The sequence below is a fragment of the Oncorhynchus keta genome, chromosome 10 (assembly GCF_023373465.1).
Source record: "Oncorhynchus keta strain PuntledgeMale-10-30-2019 chromosome 10, Oket_V2, whole genome shotgun sequence".
NCBI classification, from domain to species: domain Eukaryota; kingdom Metazoa; phylum Chordata; class Actinopteri; order Salmoniformes; family Salmonidae; genus Oncorhynchus; species Oncorhynchus keta.
In genome coordinates this window covers 44,557,630-44,571,197 of record NC_068430.1, presented here as the reverse complement: position 1 = coordinate 44,571,197, position 13,568 = coordinate 44,557,630, and the positions used below count along the sequence as shown (strand labels likewise).

Here is a 13,568-nt window from a genome sequence, read left to right as displayed (position 1 = left end):
CCTCTGCCCGATCTGATAGCGAGGAGCCAGAGTCCAGTGGCGGTCTGCTTGTCGACGATACCTGGAGGTTTTGAGAAGAGCCGCCCGAGCTCTTTTCCAGGTATGCCAACAGCGACGGACGAACATCTGGGCTGAAGGTATGTTGACCTCCACTTCTTGCTCTGGGAAGAGCGGAGGCTGATATCCCATGGAGCATTCGAAGGGGGATAGTCCAGTAGCCGAGCAGGGGAGAGTGTTCCTGGCATATTCATCCTAGACCAGTTGCTGACTCCGTGTGGCGGGGTTACTGGCAGCAAGACACCGGAGTGCCGTCTCCATATCTTGATTAGCTCACTCTGACTGGCCGTTGGACTGGGGATGAAACCCGGAGAACAGGCTGGCTGATGACCCGATAAGGGTACAGAACGCCTTCCATAATCGGGATGAAAACTGAGGACACCAATCTGAGACAATGTCGACCAGGAGTCCATGGATTTGGAAGACGTGCTGTACCATGAGCTGGGCCGTCTCCATAGCGGAAGGTCATTTAGGAAGAGGAATGAAATGGGTGGCCTTGGAGAACCTGTCAACCACCGTCAGGATGGTGGTGTTGTCATCTGACCGAGGAAGCACAGTGACAAAATCCAGGGAAATATTGGAACGGGGACGATGAGGAACAGAAGGTGGCTGGAGAAGACAAGACGGAGCTTGTTGTGGAGTCTTGTTTTTGGGAACACACCATGCATGCAGCAACGAAGGCCGAGACATCAGGAGCCATGGTGGACCACCAGAAGCACTGTTGGAGGAAAGCCAGGGTAAGATGAGCACCTGGATGACAGGTAAGCCTGGAGGAGTGAGCCCATTCCAGGACTTGGGACCGGACCGAGTATGGAACGAACATCCGTTTTAGCCGGGCCTCCCCCAGTGTCCGGCTGGGAATGTTGTGCTTTGCGAACCAGAGCCTCAATACCCCAGACAACCGCAGCCGCCAAACATGAGGCAGGGAGAATGGTCTCTGATTCTGAGGGTTTGGCAGCGAAACTGTACAGACGGGAAAGGGCGTCCGGCTTCACATTTTTGGACCCTGGGCAGTAGGAGATGGTTTAATTAAACCTAGCTAATAACAGAGCCCACCGGGCCTGCCTAGAGTTAAAGCACTTGGCTGTGCGGAGATATTCCAAATTCTTGTGGTCGGTCCAAACCAAAAATGGATGTTCCGCCCCTTCCAGCCAATGCCTCCACTCCTCCAGGGCCATCGTTACTGCTCGGAGTTCCCGGTTGCCAACGTCATAGTTCCTCTCTGCCAAGTTGAGATGATGGGATATGAAGGCACAGGGATGAAGCTTTTGGTCCTGGACGGATCGCTGGGAAAGAACGGCCCCTACTCCCATGTCGGAAGTGTCAACCTCCACGACAAACTGACGGGTTGGATCCGGATGAATGAGGATGGGACAGTGGTGAATCGTTGCTTCAAATCCACAAAAGCCTTGTTTGCTGCTGGGGACCATGTGAACGGTACCTTGGGAGAGGTGAGTGCAGAGAGGGGAGTCACCAGGTCACCAGGTAGCAATGAAATGCCCCGCAGCACCGCAATACAGACAACTGTTGGAGGTTAGCATATGTGAACGTCCTCTAGGTGATAATCTAGCTCTTTCCAGTTGCATAGGTTCTGGTATATCCGACTCACACATCGTCGATGATTCTTGAGGGAGCTCGGGTGGCTTCGGATCCTCTTGGAAAAAACATTCTCGGGGACTTCCGGGTTCCCTCGGGGGTGAGCGAGCCACTGTGGATGAACGAGTGTGCCCGAGACCAGACCTCCTCTCACACCTGTGTTTCCCTTAGGCGTCCATCATTTCTAATGGTGAGGGCAATGAGGGAGTTGAGGTCCACCAGTAGTTCCCGAGCAGCTAGTTCATCTTTTACCACCTCAGATAATCTGTGAAAAAACTTTTTGAAAAGAGACTCCGGATTCCGGGGACTCTCGACGGCCAATGTGTGAAAATCAACCACGTAGTCTGCCACACTACGGGAGTTGACGTAATTCAAGAAGTTTACTGGCCGCCTCTCTCCCGGATACCGGATAATTGAATACCTTCCTAACTTCTGCCATGAAATCCTCCAGGTAACAACAAATGGTGGATTGTTGCTCCCAAGCTGCCGTAGCCCAGGAGAGCGCCCTTCCAGATATTAGCGTAATAACATCTGCTATCTTAGATCGGTCTGAAGGAAACAAAGATGGCTGTAGCTCATAAATAAGATAGCACTGGGAAAGAGGTACCAGGACGCCCAGAATATCACTCCTGAGGAGGTAAGCAGGGTTCATGGGGTAGGTTGTACAAGCTCACCACTAATAGGGGAAATAATTACTGGGTGGTTGGGGTTTCTTAGTGGTAGCAGGCAGCCTCTGAGCTAACTCCCTGATTGCTCTATAATCTCCTTAAACCCTTGGTCGTTGCATTCCGTCAAGGAACGGAGCCCTTCCAAAAGGTCCTGTAACAGCTCCTCATGTCTCCCGCTGGTGGCTCCCTGCAGTGGGACAGCGTAGCGAAGCTGGTCCGAGTCTGCTGGGTCTGTCATGGCCCGTTCGTACTATAAGGGCACAAGGCGAGACCCAGATGCAGATGGTTAGAGTCTGTGTAGTTTATTTATAAGCCAAAAGGAGTAGGCAAGAGAATGTTTGTGGACAGGCAAAAGGTCAAAACCAGATTCTGAGTTTCCAATAGGTATAGAGTGGCAGACAGGCTTGAAGTCAGGGCAGGCAGAAGGGTCAGGCAGGCGGGTACAGAGTCCCGTAAAAACAGGCAAGGGTCAAAACCGGGAAGACTAGAAAAAGAGAATAGAAAACAGGAGCATCGAAAAACACGCTGGTTGACTTGAAAACATTCAAGACAAACTGGCACAGAGAGACAGGAAACACAGGGATAAATACACTGGGGAAATAAGCAACATCTGGAGGAGGTGGAGACAATCACAAGAACAGGTGAAACAGATCAGGGCGTGACAAGTTGTAGTTGAAAACTACTGAGATTTGATTCTCTTTAGGGTTGTGTGGTAAAAGAGTTTGATATTTTGATTGTATGATAGAGACTGGGTTTACCCAACACTTTTATTAACGGACAAACATTTCGTGACTAAGGTCACTTGAGTTCACTCAACTCCTTTACCGGGCTGGAATCTTTTCGGACTGAGGTACAGGACTTTTCTTGAGGAACCAGAGCTTATTGTTTGTTATATTATTATGTGTGATTATTTATGTTGGTAATACAACCCATGCAACAGAACAGTTGTTTTGAAGTTATTTCCAATGTTTTAAGGATTTATGAAAAGTGTATGTCCATACTGACTTTTGCATGAGTCCTTCGTATCGGTGTAGACTTCACGGACCAGACGGGACTCATTCCCTGACACACAAAAAGGAGAAAGCAATATTTTCTCTGGTAGGCAAAACCTACAGTGCCTTGCGAAAGTATTCGGCCCCCTTGAACTTTGCGACCTTTTGCCACATTTCAGGCTTCAAACATAAAAATATAAAACTGTATTTTTTTGTGAAGAATCAACAATAAGTGGGACACAATCATGAAGTGGAACGACATTTATTGGATATTTCAAACTTCTTTAACAAATCAAAAACTGAAAAATTGGGCGTGCAAAATTATTCAGCCCCTTTACTTTCAGTGCAGCAAACTCTCTCCAGAAGTTCAGTGAGGATCTCTGAATGATCCAATGTCGACCTAAATGACTAATGATAAATACAATCCACCTGTGTGTAATCAAGTCTCTGTATAAATGCACCTGCACTGTGATAGTCTCAGAGGTCCGTTAAAAGCGCAGAGAGCATCATGAAGAACAAGGAACACACCAGGCAGGTCCGAGATACTGTTGTGAAGAAGTTTAAAGCCGGATTTGGATACAAAACGATTTCCCAAGCTTTATACATCCCAAGGAGCACTGTGCAAGCGATAATATTGAAATGGAAGGAGTATCAGACCACTGCAAATCTACCAGGACCTGGCCGTCCCTCTAAACTTTCAGCTCATACAAGGAGAAGACTGATCAGAGATGCAGCCAAGAGGCCCATGATCACTCTGGATGAACTGCAGAGATCTACAGCTGAGGTGGGAGACTCTGTCCATAGGACAACAATCAGTCGTATATTGCACAAATCTGGCCTTTATGGAAGAGTGGCAAGAAGAAAGCCATTTCTTGAAGATATCCACAAAAAGTGTTGTTTAAAGTTTGCCACAAGCCACCTGGGAGACACACCAAACATGTGGAAGAAGGTGCTCTGGTCAGACGAAACCAAAATTGAACTTTTTGGCAACAATGCAAAACGTTATGTTTGGCGTAAAAGCAACACAGCTCATCACCCTGAACACACCATCCCCACTGTCAAACATGGTGGTGGCAGCATCATGGTTTGGGCCTGCTTTTCTTCAGCAGGGACAGGGAAGATGGTTAAAATTGATGGGGAAATGGATGGAGCCAAATACAGGACCATTCTGGAAGAAAACCTGATGGAGTCTGCAAAAGACCTGAGACTGGGACGGAGATTTGTCTTCCAACAAGACAATGATCCAAAACATAAAGCAAAATCTACAATGGAATGGTTCAAAAATAAACATATCCAGGTGTTAGAATGGCCAAGTCAAAGTCCAGACCTGAATCCAATCGAGAATCTGTGGAAAGAACTGAAAACTGCTGTTCACAAATGCTCTCCATCCAACCTCAATGAGCTCGAGCTGTTTTGCAAGGAGGAATGGGAAAAAATGTCAGTCTCTCGATGTGCAAAACTGATAGAGACATACCCCAAGCGACTTGCAGCTGTAATCGCAGCAAAAGGTGGCGCTACAAAGTATTAACTTAAGGGGGCTGAATCATTTTGCACGCCCAATTTTTCAGTTTTTGATTTGTTAAAAAAGTTTGAAATATCCAATAAATTTCATTCCACTTCATGATTGTGTCCCGCTTGTTATTGATTCTTCACAAAAAAATACAGTTTTATATCTTTATGTTTGAAGCCTGAAATGTGGCAAAAGGTCGCAAAGTTCAAGGGGGCCGAATACTTTCGCAAGGCACTGTACCTGGCACCCCCACAAACAATAACCTCAAGTCAAAACCATTACAGTCTGTGCCTGCCAAAGTATGTGTGTAGAGTACTCTTTGTCTGTCAGATTTGCAAGCCCAATAGTATGAATTGTAGTCAAACCATTAAAGTCAGGTTGAGTGTGAATTCCATACACCCCGGAGGATATATTGTGTGTGCATGTGCAGGATAATGCTAATGTGACTGTCACAGATATCTGTGCTACATCTTCCAGCTGTGAAACTGACGTAATGTGCATTATATTATTAGGTGTTGAAATCTGGAGCTATTTATCAATTTACCTGTGAAATTGCAGCTAAGCTGTCCCTGACCTTCCTTACTAAGGTGTGGTAATGATCTCTACCTTTGTGTGTGTGTGTGTGTTTGATGTGATGACTAAGTTATGATTCCAGTCATGCTGCCAGTGGCTGTCATCTCACGCTGCAATATCAGCCGTCTCCATCTTCAAGCCTCTTTATCTTTGAATCAACAGCTAGGGATCTCTCTGTGTGTGTGTGTGTGTGTGTGTGTGTGTGTGTGTGTGTGTGTGTGTGTGTGTTATTCACAGAGGTGTATGATGTAGAAGCCTCCCAATCACCACAGTTCATCCCAGAGATGGATTTAGGGACCAGATCAGTGTTATGTTTGATGTTCTCAGGGGTCCTGGCAGGGACAGCTAACACCCTCTGCTTTCTCATCAAACACCTGCTAAAGAGATGGTTATCGCCAAGAAGACGGGACATTTCAGAGCAGTGTGTGTGTGTGTGTGTGTGTCACGCTCCAAGGCCAGAGCAGACAGGATATTAGTTGTCACCACAGAGGGTAGGGCAGGACTGTTGGGATCTTAGCTGATAAAAAATGACTTCAATAATTAAAGGTTTTATCTTCTGGTGTCCCTGTCAGTCATCCCCTTCCCACCTCCTTTTTCATCCTCTCCTCCTCCCTCTCTCCTTCCCCCTGCACAGAGCGGTGTCCCAAACAGCCCACCTGGGGTGGTAAGTGCCATTATGAGAGTGTCCTGTGTGTGTGTGTGTGGTCCTTGTGGGAGTGTGTGTCCTGTTGGCAGATGTCTGGGCTGAGCTAAAAGCTCCATGGCCTCAGGCAGTCCTTCCCTCCTTTATGGAGCATGACAACTTTAGAGGGAGGGATGGAGGGATGGAGGGATGGAGAGATGGAGGGATGGAGAGATGGAGGGATGGAGGGAGGAGAAGGTAGACAAGGAGAGTACTGAACGATGGTGGGATAGATGGAGAAAGAGGTGTTGTGGTGTCTGTCTGTGGGATGTGGTTTGGGAGGCAGCATTATGACACATATGAATATGAATGTCAATTGCCAAAAGTACCATCAAACACACTCAAATCAAATTTTATAGGTCTCGTGCACATGGTTAGCAGATGTTAATGCGAGTGTAGCGAAATGCTTGTGCTTCTAGTTCCGACTATGCAGTTATACCTAACAGTAATTAACAAATTCACAACAACTATCTTATACACACAAATGTAAAGGGATGAATAAGAATATGTAATGTACATATAAATATATGGATGAGCGATGGCGTGCGGCATAGGCAAGATGGTGTAGAATACAGTATATACATATGAGATGAGTAATGTAGGATATTTAAACATTATTAAAGTGCCGTTATTTAAAGTGACTAGTAATACATTTTCAGTCCCTTTATTGAAGTGGCCAGAGATTTGAGTCTGTGTTGGCAGCAGCCTCTCTATGTTAGTGATGGCTGTTTAACAGTCTGATGGCCTTGAGATGGGAGCTGTTTTTCAGCCTCTCGGTCCCAGCTTTGATGCACCTGTACTGACCTCGCCTTCTGGATGATAGCGGGGTGAACATGCAGTGGATCAGGTGGTTGTTGCCCTTGATGATCTTTTTGGCCTTCCTGTGACATCGGGTGGTGAAGGTGTCCTGGAGGGCAGGTAGTTTGCCCCCGGTGATGTGTTGTGGAGACCGCACTACCCTCTGGAGAGTCTTGTGGTTGAGGGCGGTGCAATTTCCGAACCAGGGGGTGATACAGCCCGACGGGATGCTCTCAATTGTGCATCTGTAAAAGTTGATTGGTTTTAGATGACAAGACAAATTTCTTCAGCCTCCTGAGGTTGAAGAGGCGCTGTTGCACCTTTGGAGGGTACTATGGTGTTATTAAATGCTGAGCTGTAGTCAATGAACAGCATTCTTACATAGGTATTTCTCATTTCCAGATAGGATAGGGGCAGTTTGCAGTGTGATGGTGATTGCATCGTCAGTGGACCTATTGGGGCAGTAAGCAAATTGCAGTGGGTCTAGGGTATCAGGAGGTGATATGATCCTTGACTAGTCTCTCGAAGCACTTCATGATGACAGAAGTGAGTGCAATGGGGCAATAGGGATTTAGTTCAGTTACCTTAGCTTTCTTGGGAACAGGAACAATGGTGGCCACCTTGAAGCATGTGGGGACAACATACTGGGATAGGGATTGGTTGAATATGTCCATAAACACACCAGCCAGCTCGTCTGCGCATGCTCTGAGGACACGGCTGGGGATGCCATCTGGACCGGCAGCCTTGCGAGGGTTGACACGTTTAAATGTTTTACTCACGTTGGCCACGGAGGAGAGCCAACAGGCTTTGGTAGTGGGCTGTGTCAGTGGCACTGTATTGTCCTCAAAGTAAGCAAAGAAGTTGTTTAATTTGTCTGGAAGCAAGACATCAATGTCCGCGACGGGGCTGATTTGCTTTTGGTAATCCATGATTGACTCTAGACCCTGACACATACGTCTCATGTTTGAGCTGTTGAATTGCGGCTCTACATTGTCTCCATACTGACGCTTTGCTTGTTTGAGTGCCTTGCGGAGGGAATAGCTGCACTGTTTGTATTCGGTCATGTTTCTGGTCGCCTTGCCATGATTAAAGCGGTGGGTCACTCTTTCAGTTTTGTGCGAATGCTGCCATCAATCCACAGTTTCTGGTTAGGGAACATTTTAATAGTCACAGAGGGTACGACATCTCCGATGCACTTGCTTATATACTCGCTCACCAAGTCAGCGTATACAGTTGAAGTTGTACGTTTACATACACCTTAGCCAAATACATTTAAACTCAGTTTTTCACAATTCCTGACATTTAATCCTAGAAACAATTCCCTGTTTTAGGTCAGTTAGGATCACCACTTTATTTTTCAAATCTGAAATGTCAGAATAATAGTAGAGAATGATTCATTTCTGCTTTTATTTCTTTCATCACATTCCCAGTGGGTCAGAAGTTTACATACACTCAATTACTACTTGGTAGCATTGCCTTTAAATCGTTTAACTTGAGTCAAACGTTTCGGGTAGCCTTCCACAAGCTTCCCATGATAGGTTGGGTGAATTTTTGCCCATTCCTCCTGACAGAGCTGGTGTAACTGAGTCAGGTTTGTAGGCCTCCTTGCTAGCACACGCGTTTCAGTTCTGCCCACAATGTTCTATAGGATTGAGGTCAGGGCTTTATTATGGCCACTCCAATACTTTGTCTTTGTTGTCCTTAAGCCATTTTGCCACAACTTTGGAACTATGCTTGGGGTCATTGTCCATTTGGATGACCCATTTGCAACCAAGCTATAACTTCATGACTGATCTGTCTTGAGATGTTGCTTCAATATATCCACATCATTTTCCTTTCTCATGATGCCATCTATTTTGTGAAGTGCACCTGTCCCTACTGCAGCAAAGCACCCCCACAACATGATGCTGCCACCCTCGTTCTTCATGGTTGGGATGGTGTCCTTCAGGTTGCAAGCCTCCCCCTTTTTCCTCCAAACATAACAATCGTCATTATGGCCGAACAGTTCTATTTTTGTTTCATCAGACCAGAGGACATTTCTCCAAAAAGTCCGATCTTTGTCCCCATGTGCAGTTGCAAACCGTGCAGTTGCAAAACTTTTTTATGGCGGTTTTGAAAGTGGTTTCTTCCTTGCTGAGAGGCCTTTCAGGTTATGTTAATATAAGACTCGTTTTACTGTGGATATAGATACATTTGTACCTGTTTCCTCCAGCCTCTTCACAAGGTCCTTTGCTGTTGTTCTGGGATTGATTTGCACTTTTTGCTCCAAAGTACGTTCATCTCTTGGAGACAGAATGCATCTCCTTCCTGAGCGGTATGATGGCTGCGTGGTCCCAGGGTGTTTATACATGCATACTATTGTTTTTACAGATGAATGTGGTACATTGAGGCATTTGGAAATTGCTCCCAAGGATGAACCAGACTTGGAGGTCAACAATTTTTTTTCTGAGGTCTTGGCTGATTTCTTTTGAGTTTACCATTATGTCAAGCAAAGAGACACTGAGTTTGAAGGTAGGCCTTGAAATACATCCACAGGTACACCTAGATTTGACTAAATTGATGTCAAGTAGCCTATCAGAAGCTTTTAAACCCATGACAATTTTCTGGAATTTTCCAAGCTGTACAGTCAACTTAGTGTATGTAAACCTCTGACCCACTGGAATTGTGATACAATGAATTATAAGTAAAATAATATGTACGTTAGCAATTGTTAGAAAAATGACTGGTGTCATGCATTAAGTAGATGTCCTAACCGACTTGCCAAAACTATAGTTTGTCAACAAGAAATTAGTGCAGTTTTTGAAAAACGAGTTTTAATGACTCCAACCTAAGTATGTAAACTTCCGACTTCAACTGTACATCAATGTTGTCGTCTGAGGCTATCCGGGAACATATCCCTGTTACGGTTTTCTTCCGTCGAAGGAGAGTCGGACCAAAATGCAGCGTGGTAATTTCCATACATGTTTATTGAAAAAATAAAAACACGAACAATAAAAAACATCAAACGGAACGTGAAAACCTATACAGCCTATCTGGTGACTACAAACACAGAGACAGGAACAATCACCCACGAAATACTCAAAGAATATGGCTGCCTAAATATGGTTCCCAATCAGAGACAACGATAATCACCTGACTCTGATTGAGAACCGCCTCAGGCAGCCATAGACTATGCTAGACACCCCACGAAACCCCAAGACAAAAACGCACCACAAAAACCCATGTCACACACTGGCCTGACCAAATAAATGAAGACAAACATACTATACTTCGACCAGGGCGTGACAATCCCAGTCCACGTGATTGAAGCAATCTTGAAGCGTGGTCAGACCAGCATTGTATTGACCTAAGCACGGGCGTTTCCTGTTTTAGTTTCTGTCTGTAGGCTGGGAGCAAAAAAATGGAGTCATGGTCAGACTTGCCGAAGGCAGGGCGGGAGTTGGCTTTGTATGCATCGCGGAAGTTCGAGTAGCAATGACCCAGAATGCTAGCAGCTCGTGTTGCAAATTCAATATGCTGATAGAATTTTGGAAGTATTGTTCTTAGGTTATTTTTGTTAAATGCATCCTCGGGATGTATTGTTTCCAGCTTACATAGAGTCCAGTGAAGTTCTTTCAGGGCCGACAAGGGATCTGCTTGGGGGTGGGGGTGGGGGGTGTACACAACTGTGATTATAATCAAAGAGAATTCTCTTGGAAGATAATGCAGTGGGCATTTGATTGTCAGGAATTCTTGGTCAGGTGATCAAAAGGACTTGATTTCCTGTATGTTGTTGTGAATACACCATGAGTCGTTAATCATAAGGCATACACCCCCGCCTTTCTTCTTACCAGAGAGATGTTTGTTTCTGTCGGCGCGATGCTTGAAGAAACCGGGTGGCTGTACCGACTAACAACATATCCAGAGTGAGCCATGTTTCCGTGAAACAGAGAATGTTACAATCTCTGATGTCTCTCTGGAAGGCAACTCGTGCCCTAATTCCGTCCACCTTGTTATCTAGAGATTGGACATTGGCAAGTAATATGCTCGGAAGCGGTGGATCCTGTGCTCGCCTTCTGAGTCTGACCAGTAGGCCGCTCCGTCAGCCTCTCCTGCGGCGACCGCGTTGTTTTGGGTCGGCCTCTGGGATAAGATCGTATGTCCAGGGTGGAGGTCCGAGCAAAGGATACGCTTTGGGAAAGACGTATTCCTGGGCGTGATGATGGTAAGTTCACATCGCTTTAATATCCAATAGTTCTTCACCGGCTGTATGTAATAACACATGAGATTTTCTGGGCTAACAATGTAAGAAATAATACATAAAATAACAAAGAACTGCATAGATTTCTAAGAACCTGAAACGAGAAGACCATCTCTGCTAGCGCCATTGCTCAGTCTGTGTTGACTCAGTGTATATGGATGGAGGAGAGGAACACATAGAAGAATACTGTGAAAAGGAGGGGAGAGAAGAGAGGGAGTGAGCTGCAGAGATTTCTCCAGCAATCAGACCAACACTCCACTCCACACAAGTGAAGTCTGTGTTAACTCAAGCACTCAACTACAGCATACCCCCCCCCCCTCCCCCTCACACACACACACTAGCCTTGCACACCGCAAAGATGGAATACAGCACCAGCCGTCCTATACAGTACCAGCCGCCCTTTACTGTGATCCGGACCCAGTCATCCATATTATGTGAAGAATGTGCAGATAATGGTGGATAACTGAGGGGCCTCTGGGAAAACAACCACACTGACAGAGGAGCATCCTTAAAAGGCTTAGCTCGATCTCCAGCCATCCATACTGTGTGGAGAGCGTGTGTGTGGCGTTTTGTTGTTAGCGAAGGGGCTGCTAAGAGAGCTGCAGTATAGCCGGCTGAACTCAAACTGAGGAAACAAGCATCTGAGTGAGAGAGTGGTACACATTGAGTCTGCAATCAGCCATCAGAGACACTCAGACAAATTATTTTATTTTGCTACAGCGAAAACAGTGTCTTATAAGTGCATGTAGGCTGTGCATCCTTGCATGACACTAATAATACAATCAATCGCACATGGTTCTAATTTCAGGACCTGTCTGTGTGTGTGTGTGTGTGTGTGTGTGTACCCTCTCTTTCCTGCTCACTCTAAACTGTAGATGTAGAATCACCAATCTGGGCCCTCTCCTCTCCAGAGACACAATCAGTTTTGAACCACTCCTCATAAAACAGTCCATCTGTGGTCCTTGGTTAAGTTGCTTGGACCAGCCGGCCCCCAGAAACAGCCCAAAATAATTCAGCCGAGATCAAAACAGACAACAATGATCTAAGGTCAGTTTTGTGATTTCCCCCTTGTGGTCATAGGATTAGGAGAGGGTAAAGCAGGTCCTAGATCAGTGCTCACGGGAGGAACGCTTCCTGTCTAGACTGGAACAGTGCTGGTTCCATTACTGTTATCGGTCAGAATGTGTCAGAGTTCTGAGTTCCAATTACAGGAGCAGAGAGATGAGGAAGTGAGGAAGAGCGAGGAAGAGAGGAAGAGGTGTGCACTGATGGGTGACTCACCCTGAGGATCGTCAATGGGACACAATATTCCCCAGCGCTACACACAGAAATGGAAGGGTCTGCACTGACTGCACATATTGGACAGATTTTACCCTGATACGACAATTCATATGGACCGATTTACAGGAAACTCTCATTCCCTGAGGGTTGAGACGTGTTTTGTTCAGTTGTGGTTCCGTTGATTGCTAAATGCACAACACCTGGTTGTTGGTAGTCGGTTTGGCTGGCAATGAGATGCCGTATGGAAATCATCAGGTGCAACAAATTGACGGCGTTGATCTTTAAAGTGACGCACCTGCATCTGCAGGAGTCATGCTCCATTGCAAAGCAACCAGATACTTTTCCTGGTTGTCACTACTACCCAATTGTCTTGTCATGTCATCATTTCAGTGTATCCAAGCCCTATTAAAGAATGTCATATGAATGTTTCTATCTACTTTGAGCTGACTGTTGAACCAGACCCAGTTGTTTGGCTGTGGTGCGATGAAGACGTGAGAGCAATGTGATATGCTCTCATCTCCTCCTCCTCCTCCACAGTCATTAAGCTGTGAGCTGATTTGATGCGATATATCTCTCTCTTTGCCTGACTCGCTTTTTGTCTGTTTTTCTCTCCTCTCTCTGCTCTTTTTTATTCCCATCTTTCTCTTTCGCTCTTCCCTATCCCCCTCTCATATCTCTATCTCACCCCCCTCTCTCTCTGTGTGTTTAATAACAGTAGTATCCAGTGAAGTGTCAGAAGGTGACAGTTTGGGGAGAGTGGGAGAGCACAGAGGGAGAGCACAGAGGGAAAACACAGGCTGACAGAGTAGATTATGTTAGCCGGGTCTGTCCAGGGAATTCTGCCATGGAGTAACTTGTTCCTGGTCTGTAAATTAGCCTACTAGGCTGTGAGCTGTCTGGAGAAGTTCCGACAGATGTACTAGATCTAATTCTACCTTCTGTGCCAGCTTCCGAGTTAAAGAGCCAGAACCTTCCTGGCTTATTGATGTTTCTCTCTAAAGACCTTGGACCTATTGGATTTGAAGAGAATAAAACACTTAACGAATGAAAACCCGCTCGTTGCTTTCCACGATCGTCTTAGGCTATTGTGTTTTTAAGTTATTTTTTTTGTCATGTAATGCTGATTTTTAGATTAGGTGGGTGTCTTGCCAGCATTTCCAGCTGAGAGAGA

At 45.8% G+C, this 13,568-nt stretch overlaps 1 protein-coding gene across 3 annotated transcripts in view; it reads left to right on the top strand.

The window, feature by feature from the left end:
- LOC118388821 (contactin-2-like) overlaps nucleotides 1-13,568 on the top strand; it is an 89,076-nt gene that overhangs the window by 47,659 nt on the left and 27,849 nt on the right. The window contains exon 1 of one of the 3 annotated variants that reach the window (XM_052527106.1): nucleotides 5,993-6,060. The exons of the other annotated variants lie outside the window; for them this stretch is intronic. The gene's annotated coding sequence lies outside the window, so the exon portion shown is untranslated. Of the gene's footprint in view, nucleotides 1-5,992; nucleotides 6,061-13,568 lie in introns of those variants that run through there. 3 annotated transcript variants of the gene reach the window in all.